Raw genomic sequence first — 12604 nt, 5'->3', positions numbered from 1 at the left:
AGTATTCGGGCAGGCAGTTGTTGAGGGTGATCTTGTAGTTGTCATCTAGCCAGGTTTCTGTTACAAACAGGATGTCGATCCCTCCGTCGCAGAGCAGATCATATATCTCAGTGGCATGTTTGGACATTGACCTTGCATTGATGAGGTTGCAGTGGATCTTTTTGGTGTGGTTTTGCTTGTTAGTTGTTCCTTGTTTTGGTTTGTGGTTGTTTGGTTGCGGTGCATCGTTATTGGCGTTGATTGGGGGTGGATGAGGATCAGCGAAGGCTGCATCTTCATTGTAGGAGGGCGTATGATGATCAGCGAAGGCTGCATCTTCATTGAAGCGGTCTGCTAGATTAAAAGCTTGGCCGTTCAGTGGCGTTGCTTCTCTGTTTATGCCAGTTAGGTGAAGGTTCACGAGGCTTCTTCATTGAATTGGTCAGTTAGGTTGATCTTTGGGTTGCTGGTTGTTAGATCTTCGTCTTCGTTATGTCCGGTGTGGCGTGGGTGTTGAGGGTGTCCTTCTGTTCTTGTGATGTATGGGGTGATGGGGTCAGACTCTATCCACATTCTTCTTGGGTGCTCTCGTCTTTTTCCTGGTTGTCTCGGGCTGTTCTTTGTGTGTCCTGATGTCTGTGTCGTTGGGGTATCCTGGTTCTGGGTTGTTGCGAGGTATGGTGTGAGATATAAGGATTTTTCCCTTTGGAAGTTTGATCTGGTCGTTTTGGTTTTTGGTGTTGTATTTCCTCTATTTGTGGCCATTGCTTCGGTGGTAGGTTGGATTTGTGTGTCTGTGTCCAGTGTGGCCTTGTCTTGTGCCCTTTCTCGGCATCCCTTCCTGGTACGGGGCATTTTGGTGCTTGGTGCGGAGCTGCCGGTTGAGTGTTTGGCTGCTGTGTCTTGTGATGGGAGTGGTGGTATTTCTTCTTGTGTTGGTAGGCTTGGGTGCTTTTTTGTGCTGTCTGTTCTTCGGGTGGGTTGGTTTGTGTATCCTCAGAGCACTGCCCAGTGGGGTTGTGGTGCTGGGCATACAGTTGTCGGAAGTGTAGTTCAAAGTTCAGTGCCGTCTATGTAGGTCTCTGGGAAGAGGTGAGGGCGGTAGAAACTATACTATCACGGTCTTCTCACTAGGAGTATGTTAAGGTGATTAAGCTAAGTTTGTGCTTGAGACTAAAGTCTAACTATCTTCTAGAGTCTCCTATGGTAGGCGGGACTCTAAGGAGTATTGTAATCCTTACAATGCAAATTTTGGGAGCAGAACCCCTGCTAAATTTGGGAGACCTGTATAGTGGGAGAGTGTTAGGACACAAGGGCTAACTCCAGTAGTGGTTGCTTGACATGTCGTGATGCAATTTAGTCTTTCTGAAAATATACCCCTCAAGAGTACAAAAGGACAGATTGAGGTGAGTACTGCCTGAAAATATGGTACACCCTGGTACTCCAACAGCTGGCTGCAAGAAAAATTAACCAGATATTAACATGTGGTTTAAGGCAATGGATTCTCCAAAGCAAGATGCTGAACTGATATTCGCAAGCAAGAAAATCAGACTGGGACTGAATTGTTCCAAGTTAGATTGGTGAGTACGCTGAAAACAAGAAAAGTAACTATTACCAGGAGTACGGAATAGCAAGAAGAAAAAAAGAACCAAATAGTTTTGTGCTTACCAAATGAGTGACTTGGATGGATGCTGCAGAAGAGATGAGAATGAAGTGGCAGTCCTGGAAACACAATGTCTTGTTTTCCTATACCCACCAGCACAAGGACGCCTAAGGAGTTTATTGATCCAGGCGCAGTTGCGCTGATGTCCTTTGATCCTTGCGCTGATGTGCCAATGTCCTTTGATCCTTGTGCCGATACGCAAGCATCCTATGTTCAGAAGTGTCCTTGAAAAGTTCCAGAGTGAAGATATGACACTGGTAAGACTTGAGGAATGAGGCTTATGCAGTCCGTGGACGTTCAGAGTTCGACGATGAGCAGGTAAGACTTGAGGGATTAGACGAATGCAGTCCGTGGACGTTCCGGGTCTGGTATGAGCCGGTAAGACTTGAGGGATGAAGCAAATGCAGTCCGTGGTCGTTCTGGGTCTGATATGAGCAGGTAGGACTTGAGTGATTAGGCGAATGCAGTCCGTGGGCGTTCCGGGTCTGGTATGAGCAGGTAAGACTTGAGGGATGAGACGAAAAGCAGGCCGTGGACGTTCTGGGTCAGGTAATGCACGAGGTCGAAGGCAATGACAAGAAGGAAGCAAGGAAGGTCACAAGGCAGGCGGGGGGGTTCAATGAGCCAAGAAGACAAGGTAACAAGATTCGTAGCTTTGAAAAATGACAAATTCAGAAGCACTGCTGTGCGCGGGGGCGAGGCTTAAAATACAGGTCAGCTGACCGCATGCACAAGATGGCGCCGTAGGCCTGAGAACCTACGTGAATACAATGGCTGCCAGCGTTTCCATGGTAACCCATAGCGTTCTGTGAAAGGACGTGCAAGAAACGACGCACCACAGCTTTGAGGCTTTACAGACAACCTCGATTCGGAACAAAGACTGTTTGCTCCACTGGGGCTTCTAGACAGTTTGTTCTTGTGCGAGCTCATTCTATGATTATCTAAAGAGGCATCCAATGGACCCCTGACAGTTTCCTCCCCCAAAGATGCATCCCCGGAGCGAGCAGTCAAGAACCTGGACAAGAGAAGAGGAGCATGTACATTTGACTTGGGTTCCCATGTACACTCTTCCGGACCGTACCCTTCCAAATCAATGAGGAAATGACGAAACCCATGTACCATTTTAGTATCCAGAATAGCTTTGACTACGTACTCCTCCACAGCCTCGACCATCACTAGTGCCGGACGAGAGGAGAGGAGAGGCGAGTACCTGCGGGACATGGCCTCAGAAGGGAAACGTGAAAGACTGGATGTATCTTCCATTGGGAAGGCAAATCTAAGCGAACCACTAAAGGGTTGATCACTTCCTTAATCGGGAAAGGCCCCACAAAACGAGGTATCAAACATCTACAGCCAGGCAAATGGAGGTTCTTGGAAGCCAACCAGACCAGCTTTCCAGGTTGATAATCGGGAGCAGTTCTCCAATGTTTGTCAGCATAGAGTTTAGCTTGCTGTTGCGCGGCCTCCAAATGGTCAAAGACCGTTTCCCTCAGGGAAATGAAGTCACGAATGCAAGCCTGAGCTGTCGGATTGCCAGTGGTAGGTATTACATCCTCCGGAATAGACCTAGGATGGAGGCCATAAAGGGCAAAGAATGGAGAAGTACCTGTAGACGAATGGACTGAATTATTGTACGCATATTCTGCCGCCCCCAAAACATTTAACCATGACTCTTGATGCTGAGCAATTAGACAACGTAAGAATTGTTCCATAGTGGCATTCCCCTTTCTGTTTGCCCATCTGTTTCAGGATGATAGGCCGTAGAATAACGTTCATCTATAACCAAGGCAGTGACTAGATGGCACCAGAAACGGGAGGTAAACTGTGATCCATGATCTGTAATGATGATCTCAGGTAGCCCAAAACGACGGAACACATTCTGCAAGAACAATTCTGCTAGGACCGGAGCAGAAGGTATACCCTGGCAGGGTACAAACAATGCCATCTTAGAAAAGTAGTCAACGACCACCCATATAGTATCACAACCTCTGACATGAGGTAATTCGACCACAAAGTCCATTGAGATCATTAGCCAGGGTTTCTTAGGAACAGGCATAGGATGAATCAATCCCATCAGTTTGGATACCGTACCTTTGCACTGAGCCCAAATGGCGCAATTTTTGATATAATCCGAAACATCTTTAACCATTGTAGGCCAGACGCCCACCGTTTTAACAGTTCAAGCGTCTTGCGTCTCCCTGGATGTGCAGCCATTAAGGCATCATGACACCACTGAAGGGCCAACACACGGGTTTCTGAAGTAGGGAGATTCAACCGTCCTTATACGTAGGGCATGGAATTGATGAGTTCTATATCATGGTCATGGAGTTCAGGAGGACTAGTCGCCATCCAGGATTTAATCATACCCTTCAAAGAAGAATCGACGGTACAGGAACAAATGACAAATGATGGTTGTAACACAGTTCCTTCCTGGAGAGGCGTCTGACCACCTTCATTCAATTTCGATAAAGCATCTGCCTTAGAATGCAGCTTGCCGGGACGGTAAGTGATCTGGAAGTTGTACATTGAAAAGAATTCATGCCACCGTGCGTGGCAAGCGGTGGTACACTGTACTGATTTAAGAGTAAGAAGATTGCGGTGGTCGGTGAAGACCTGTACTGGTGCCATAGTACCCAATAGATGGTGTCTCCATACCAGGAATGCATCGCGTATTGCCAGGAGTTCACGTTCAGTGATAGTGTAATTCATCTCGTACTTAGTAAGTTTTCTGGAATGATAAGCCACAGGATGGAGACGACCAGAGTCTTCACACCTCTGGGACAGGATAGCTCCCACAGCCAGATCTGAGGCATCAGCCTCAACAATAAATGGACGTTTTTGATCTGGATGCTGTAGGACCGGGGCTGAGGTAAACGTGGACTTCAGTGTTTCAAAGGCTTCCTGGTCTTGATCAGACCATACAAAGCGAGTTTTGGAACTGGTTAATGTAGTCAAGGGGGCTTCAATAACCGAAAACAAGTGTATGAACCGCCTGTAGAAATTTGCAAACCCTAAAAAGGACTGAAGGGACTTTAAATTGTTTGGGATAGGCCAGTCCAAGATAACTTTAACCTTATTATTGCTCATCTTAACCCCCTCACTGGTGATTTCGTAACCTAAGAATTCCACCTGGTCAGTATGAAAGACACACTTCTCCAATTTGGGATAGAGGCTGTTTTCACGCAATCTCTGTAAAACGGTGGAGACTGTTGGATATGTTCTTTGTAGGTAGAGGAATAAATGAGAATGTCATCAAGATAGAGAACCATGAACTGGTCCAGTAAATCGTTGAACAACACATCATTGATGAAATACTGGAATGTAGCCGGGGCATTACAAAGGCCGAACGGCATAACCAAGTACTCAAATAGACCATACTTAGTCTTGAAAGCTGTTTTCCATTCATCACCTTCTCTGATTCTCACCAGATTATAGGCCCCCCTTAAGTCAGGTTTGGTAAAAAAACTTGGAAGAACCTAGTTGATCCAACAAAACAGATATCCAAGGAATCGGATACTGATTCCGAACTGTCACTGCGTTCAATTCTCTATAATCGATACAGAGGCGTAAGTCTCCTTCTTTCTTAGGTACAAAGAAAAGCGGTGATGCTGCTAGAGACCTGGAGGGACGAATGAACCCCGTCTGGAGTGCTTGATCTAAGTACTCTTTTAGCACTACATCCTCCTTTTGTGTAAGTGAATAGATTCTTCCAGAAGGAATACGGGCCTCTGCCAGTAGTTCAATCGGGCAATCATAAGGACGATGCAGAGGTAGTCTTTCTGCCGCCTTCTTATCAAACATGTCCTTAAAAGAATCATATTCTTTCGGAAGGAGCGCTGTAGTGATTGCCCCAATCGTAAAGGCTGAATCCAGGAGCATGGAACTAGGATTTCCAAATTCAACCATTGCTGCATGACAAGACTTCTGACATTGGTCCGAGGTAAACTCAACTGAACGTGACATCCAATCGATGGAAGGATTGTGTTTCATTAACCATGGCAACCCCAGAATCAGCTTAAGTTGAGCTGAAATGACATCAAAATTGATGATCTCTGAATGACTGTCACCAATTGATAAAACAAGGTCAATGGTTTGTTCTGTCACCAAACCAGAAATCAGCGATGTACCATCCACTGCATTAACTAATTCTGGTGTTTTCTTGGGAATCAATGGAATGGAATCATCACGTACAAATTGTGCATCCACGTAATTTCCAGTTGCACCTGAATCAAGCATGGGTTCAACAGACCAGGTTGTCTCAGGGGTAGAAGACAAGGTAGCAAGACTGAAAAAGGTACCGAGGATCTGGGGTCCATGACCACTTGACTCGACAAAGGGACCCCGTCTATTGTCGAGCTTTGGCGTTTCCCGCCTTCTTGGGTTTCTTGGGACAATGTTTCAAAAATGTCCTGATGAACCACAATAGAAGCATAAATGATTGGCCCTTCTAATCTCCCTTTCTGAAGGAGTAAGTGGACCTTGAATGGCACCAATCTGCATTGGTTCGGAGGTTGAAACAGGAGTTACCGCCGTCGGAACGGTTAGGGTGGTTATTTGTTCACCCTTTCGTTCAGCCTTACGGGCATCAATTTGCAACACAAGGTCAACCAGTTCTGGGAAACCACTAGGAACAACAGGTACTGCTGCTAAAATATCCTTTAAACCTTCCGAAAGACCTTTATAAAACAAAGCAGCTTTCTTTCGTCGGAGCAATCGGTTTCTGCAACTAGCTGGTTGAATTTAGTCAAGTACTCCAAAAAGTATTGGTCTTTCTGTTGTAAAGAAAGCAATTCCAGGTCTGTTGCCTATGATTTATATTTGGTATCAAAAACACGGATCATAGCCATAATCAGAGCCTCACAATCATACAGTAATGGGCTACTCTGTTCCAGCAGGGGATTGGCCCACACTGCAGAAGTACCCCCAAGGTTAGACAGGACAAATGCTGCCTTAGTAGTAGCATCCGGAAAGGGGGCATGCCTACACAAGAAATGTAAACGGCACTGATTAATGAATGTTCGAAAGGACTTAGGATCCCCTAGGAGCCTTTCTGGAGGTGCCAATGGAAACTGTGTTGCCATGTAGACTGGACTTGACTCAGTTCTCGATTGAGCCCTTCCTGAAGTTGAATCCACTCCAGGACTAGATGCTCCAGTCCCTGACTGCAAGCCAGCATGTAACTCATTAATACAACGTTGAGTTGCATCATGTGTGGCTGTCATGTCAGCCCTGAGGTCAGCCACCAAAGGATCAGTGGTCTCTTCCATTTTTTGTATAAGGCTTCTGAATATGTTAGGACACAAGAGCTAACTCCAGTAGTGGTGGCTTGACACGTTGTGATGCAATTTAGTTTTTCTGACAATATACCCCTCAAGAGTACAAAAGGACAGATTGAGGTGAGTACTGCCTGAAAATATGGTACACCCTGGTACTCCAACAGCTGGCTGCAAGAATAATTAACCAGATATTAACATGTGGTTTAAGGCAATGGATTCTCCAAAGCAAAATGCTGAACTGATACTCCCAAGCAAGAAAATCCGACTGGGACTGAATAGTTCCAAGTTAGATTGGTGAGTACGCTGAAAACAAGAAAAGTAACTATTACCAAGAGTACGGAATAGCAAGAAGAAAGTACGAACCAAATAGTTTTGTGCTTACCAAATGAGTGACCTGGATGGAGGCTGCAGAAGAGATGAGAATGAAGTGGCAGTCCTGGAAACACAATGTCTTGTTTTCCGATACCCGCCGGCACGAGGATGCCTAAGGAGTTTATTGATCCAGGCGCCGTTGCGCTGATGTCCTTTGATCCTTGCGCTGATGCGCCAATGTCCTTTGATCCTTGCGCAGATGCGCGAGCGTCCTATGTTCAGTAGTTTCCTTGAAAAGTTCCAGAGTGAAGATATGACACAGGTAAGACTTTAGGAATGAGGTGTATGCAGTCCGTGGACGTTCCGAGTTCGACGATGAGCAGGTAAGACTTGAGGGATGAAGCGAATGCAGTCTGTGGTCGTTCCGGGTCTGGTATGAGCAGGTAAGATTTGAGGGATTAGGCGAATGCAGTCCGTGGGCGTTCTGGGTCTGGTATGAGCAGGTAAGACTTGAGGGATGTGACGAAAAGCAGGCCGTTGACGTTCCGGGTCAGGTAATGCAGGAGGTCGAAGGCAATGACGAGAAGGAAGCAAGGAAGGTCACAAGGCAGGCCGGGGGTTCAATGAGCCAAGAAGACAAGGTAACAAGGTTCGTAGCTTTGGAAAATGACAAATTCAGAAGCACCGCCGTGTGTGGGGGTGAGGCTTAAATACAGGTCAGCTGACCACACGCACAAGGCGGCGCCGTAGGCCTGAGTACCTACGCGAATAAAACGGCTGCCAGCGTTTCCATGGCAACCCATAGCATTCTGTGAAAGGACATGCAAGAAACGACACACCACGGCTTTGAGGCTTTACAGACAACCTCAATTTGGAACGAAGACTGTTTGCTCCACTGGGGCTTCTAGACAGTTTGTTCTTGTGCGAGCTCAATCTATGATTATCCAAAGAGGCATCCAGTGGAACCCTGACAGAGAGAGGCCTATCGGTGCAATCTGAATATCAAACAATGCAATTTGGGAACAGAACCCCTGCTAAATTTGAGGGACCTGTATAGTGGGAGAGAGGCCTATCAATGCAATCTGAATAGCACATATCAATAACACTGTTTTTAAATCGGTTTATGTGGCTAGGATTATAGGGTAGAGTGGTTGATCTACTCTTAACCCAGGCCACTCCTACCTTACTGGTCCTTGTAGTTGATGGTTGACTGCTGGCCACTGGCTTCCCCTGTGGACACTTGCTGACACTTCCTGGAGCCGCCTCTGTTGGAGCTGCCCTTTGCCTTGGGGCCCTTAGCCACAGGGGCTGCATGGGCAGAGGGCTGCCCTGGGAGGGTCAGTTATGGCTGTGTGGCGAGCCAATCCAGGGTGGTAGGTGGGGTTAGGAGGGAGGGTCAGTAGGCCCGGCTGTGATGCTGCAGGGGCCAATCAGAGCCTGTGTTGTGGAGCAGGCGGCCAATCCGAGCTGGCGGGAGGCGGGACATGGAGAAACACAGAAGAAGCGAGGGGGTTTGGGGAGGGAGCAGCTGGGGAGTGCTGCCGGGCCTAGGGCAGCAAATGCAGGCTAGAAAACACCAAAATCAGGGCCTCACTGCACCAGTGGGGAAACGCACACACTCACCTCTTCCCGCGTTGGAAATGCGGAGAGAGCGAAAATCACGTGTTAGTAGGCCCGGCTGTGATGCTGCAGGGGCCAATCAGAGCCTGTGTTGTGGAGCAGGAAGCCAATTCGAGCTAGCGGGAGGCGGGACGTGGAGAAACACAGAAGAAGCAAGGGGGCTTGAGGAGGGAGCAGCTGGGGAGTGCTGCCGGGCCTAGGGCAGCAAATTCAGGCTAGAAAACACCAAAATCAGGGCCTCACTGCATCAGTGGGGAAACACACACACTCGCCACTTCCTGCATTGGAAATCCGACATCAAGACAGAGTTTTGGTCCTGTATGTCAGAACTAACTGCCAAACTCGAACAAACAGATCAAAGGGTCAGCGACATCGAGCACAGGCTGGGGGTGTCTGAGGACTTAGCACAAGAACACTCCAATTCCTTAGCGGAATTTCAACACACAATTCAGACCCTGATGGACAGTACGGAGATCCTCAAGTATAAGCAGGAGGATTTGGAAAACCGCGCCAGCCGCAAAATCCTGCATATATGGGGGGTTCACCCCTCTATCTCAGACAAGGAGCTACCCGAGTACGTGAGCAAATTTTTCCAGTCGCTGCTACCGAACTTGGATGACACTCCGCTGTTACTCAATCGCACCCATAGACTGTGCCCTCCCCTGGGGTTCCGACTCAGACTCCCCCCCCCCCCCACATGTTATCACAAGAGTCCATTTCTACACCACCAAAGAGGCTATATCAGCGATAGGTCGCACCCGTGATGAGCTATCGTTCCAGGGCTCCCCTGTCCAAATCTTTCAGGATCTCACTCCCTGGACACTGCAGAAGCGCAGAGTGTTGCACCCTCTCACGACCTTCCTTTCGAAACCAACAGATCCGCTACCGATGGCTATTCCCCACGGCTCTACAATTCTCACACAATGGCACCCCGCGAACCATTAGCCACCTCGAGGATGCAGCATCTATCCTGCGCCCTAGCTCCCCGGGGGCACAGGATCCTCCTATCCAGGCCGAATGACTTCCGAACCGAACGTAGCCTCCCCTAAGCCTAGGCGCACTCTCTGGACAAGAGTGCAGAGAAACCGCAAACCTAAATGAAGCGCTACAGAAGCCTTATAGCACACACAGCGCTGGAACCCAACTTTCTCAAGCCTGCAGTCCATACCCTCCCCCAGGGTGGATGCCACCATTTTACCCCTGGGGCGTGACCCAACTGTTTCGGCTGATGACAACCTGGGTGGCGGGGGGAGACTCTGATAAGTTAAAGTCAGGCCCCCTGGCCACGGTTCTGGCCCGCCCCGTTGGAGGCCATTGTTTGAAGTTCATATCTCCCGTTGGAGATGGTTTAAAAAACCTCAGCCTCAGGAGAACCCAAGCCACTTGCCCCCCACGATTATGGCTGACTGCACCCCCCCATCAATCCTCCCTCCCGTGGCAAGAGGACCTAGAGGGCCAACCCCTGCACCTAAAGCTAAAGTTCACCACTCTAAATGCAAAGGCTGCAGGACGAGAGAACTTCAGTTGCCTTCCTGCAAGAGAGACCCACTTGATCCCGCCAGACTTCTCCCACCTGCGCAGCAGACCCTTTTCTCTACAGTTCTTTGCCTCTAATGGAACCAAGAAGGTAGGCACCACCATCCTTTTCGCAAAGGAACTGAAACCGCAGGTCCTACTCACTACGATGCCAGGAGGGCCACTTCATTGCGATAAAATGCATCATTTTTGGCCAACTTTATACCCTCATCTCCGCCTATGCACTGAACGAGCACGAGGAGGGGTTCTATCAGAACTTGGAGGAGTCGCTCCTCCCATTCATTGAGGGGCAAGTCATCATTGGGGAGATTTTAACGGGGCCCCAGACCTACTCAAAGATAGATCGCCCCCCCCTTCATCAAAGGACCTAAGATTGGCAAACGATCTGCTCCACCTGTTTCGAACGCTGAATGTCATCGACTCGTGGAGGGTGCTATTCCCAGTAGAGAAGGACTTCACCATTTACTCATATGTGCACAACACCTTCTCCAGGATTGACTTAGTGCTAGCTTCCCCCCAGATCCTGGCCTTCACGGATGATGTTACTAGAGGTCCTCGGATCCTCTCAGATCATGCACCTGTCCCTCTAATCCTGTGAGCTCACAACCCCGGCCCCTCCCCTCGTCGCCAATAGACCTTGTATGACCCTATCTTAGACGACATGTCAGTGAGGGACTCCATTGCCAGAACTATAAAGAACTTCTTCATGGAAAACCACGATGAGGACACCTCCCCAGCCAATACCTGGGATACCATGAAAGCGGTACTTAGAGGGGAGCTGATCGCCCAAGGCGCTGCCTTCCACAAGCGAAAACATGCAGCTCGTGCCATCCTGGAGGCCGCGGTCCGAGAGGCGGAAACCATACATAAACGTAAGGGCTGGTCCCTGAAATCCTACAGTGCCTTACAGGTGGCAAGGAAAAGACTGGAGGCGCACTACGCTGATGCCACGGCTCACCTATTTAAAAGAACGAAACAATGGTACTATGCAAACAACAATTAGGCCAATAAGCTGCTGGTAAATAAATGTAATGTTATTTTCATTCTTTTTTTTTTTTAATTTGTATTTGGTTTCAAAACAAAAGAAACCTTTACAAAAAAAAGATAATTTCAATACGACAAAGAAAAGAATATACATACGAAACATAATACAAAGCATAATTCAGAAATAACAATCAGATTAGAATTGGATAGATTTACATTACATCGTTTGCAGATACTTTTACACCAAACTTAAATCTAAAACTAAGAAATCCACTACATTGTTAACTAAACTATAAGGCCACAAACATTAGATAAGAATCGTATGATTGCTATTTTTAAACAGATCGATTTCCCATGCATCATGTTACACCACACTACCTCTGCGAAGTATCTTTCTGTTTGTGATACAAATTGACCAAAGTAGGTTTCATGTTCCTCTCGAATCAGCTCACAATCGAATAATAAATGTCACAGTGTCTCCTTTACAATAAGGCTTTTACAGAAGCGACAAGGAACGTGCCCTTTTCCCATTTTGTCTCTAATCTCATGAATTTGCCCAGTTGGCAAAACATTAAAACAGAACCACATAAGATTGCTCCTCCAGGTCCCATCAGGAATTTTGCTTAAATAGGGTTCTAAAGTACCCACCAACTTCCAATCTGATACCAATTGACCATACAGAGATGAGATTTTTACTTTTTCGTTAGTTTCCGTCCAGTCAGCCCACCTTAGTTGAGTTTTTACTTGCATTGGCTTCTTAATTAGTAGTTCAAGGTTTGTACCAATTTTTGCAAGTAAAGTTCTAGAAGAATCATACAACCATAATAGGAAACTCGATTTGGTTTTGGCCAATCTGAGGCAGGCCCAGCATTGAATATAAGTTATTACCTTGTTACCTTATTACCTTGGCCAGACAAACACAATAACGAAGCTAAGCCCCCAATACGGCAACTTCAACATAGACAACTCAACCATCTCCGTATCATCATCATCTGTGAAGACTCTAAGTGTTCACATTGACGCAAATCTATCGATGAGCAAACAAGTCAGCGCCATAGCCTCTGCATCAGCGTTCAGCACCAAACTCATCAATGCCATTAAACCCTACCTATCCACCCCCAACCGCTTGGCCATAGCTAGAGCAACTATAGGAGCCAAACTCGATTATTGCAACGCCCTCCTAGCTGGCACCTCCGCCAAGAACATTCACAGACTGCAACCCACACAAAACAAT

This window comes from Ambystoma mexicanum, chromosome 9 (genome assembly GCF_040938575.1).
Source record: "Ambystoma mexicanum isolate Mex_15411 chromosome 9, UKY_AmexF1_1, whole genome shotgun sequence".
Lineage (NCBI taxonomy): Eukaryota > Metazoa > Chordata > Amphibia > Caudata > Ambystomatidae > Ambystoma > Ambystoma mexicanum.
Note: the sequence above shows the minus strand (reverse complement) of the source record.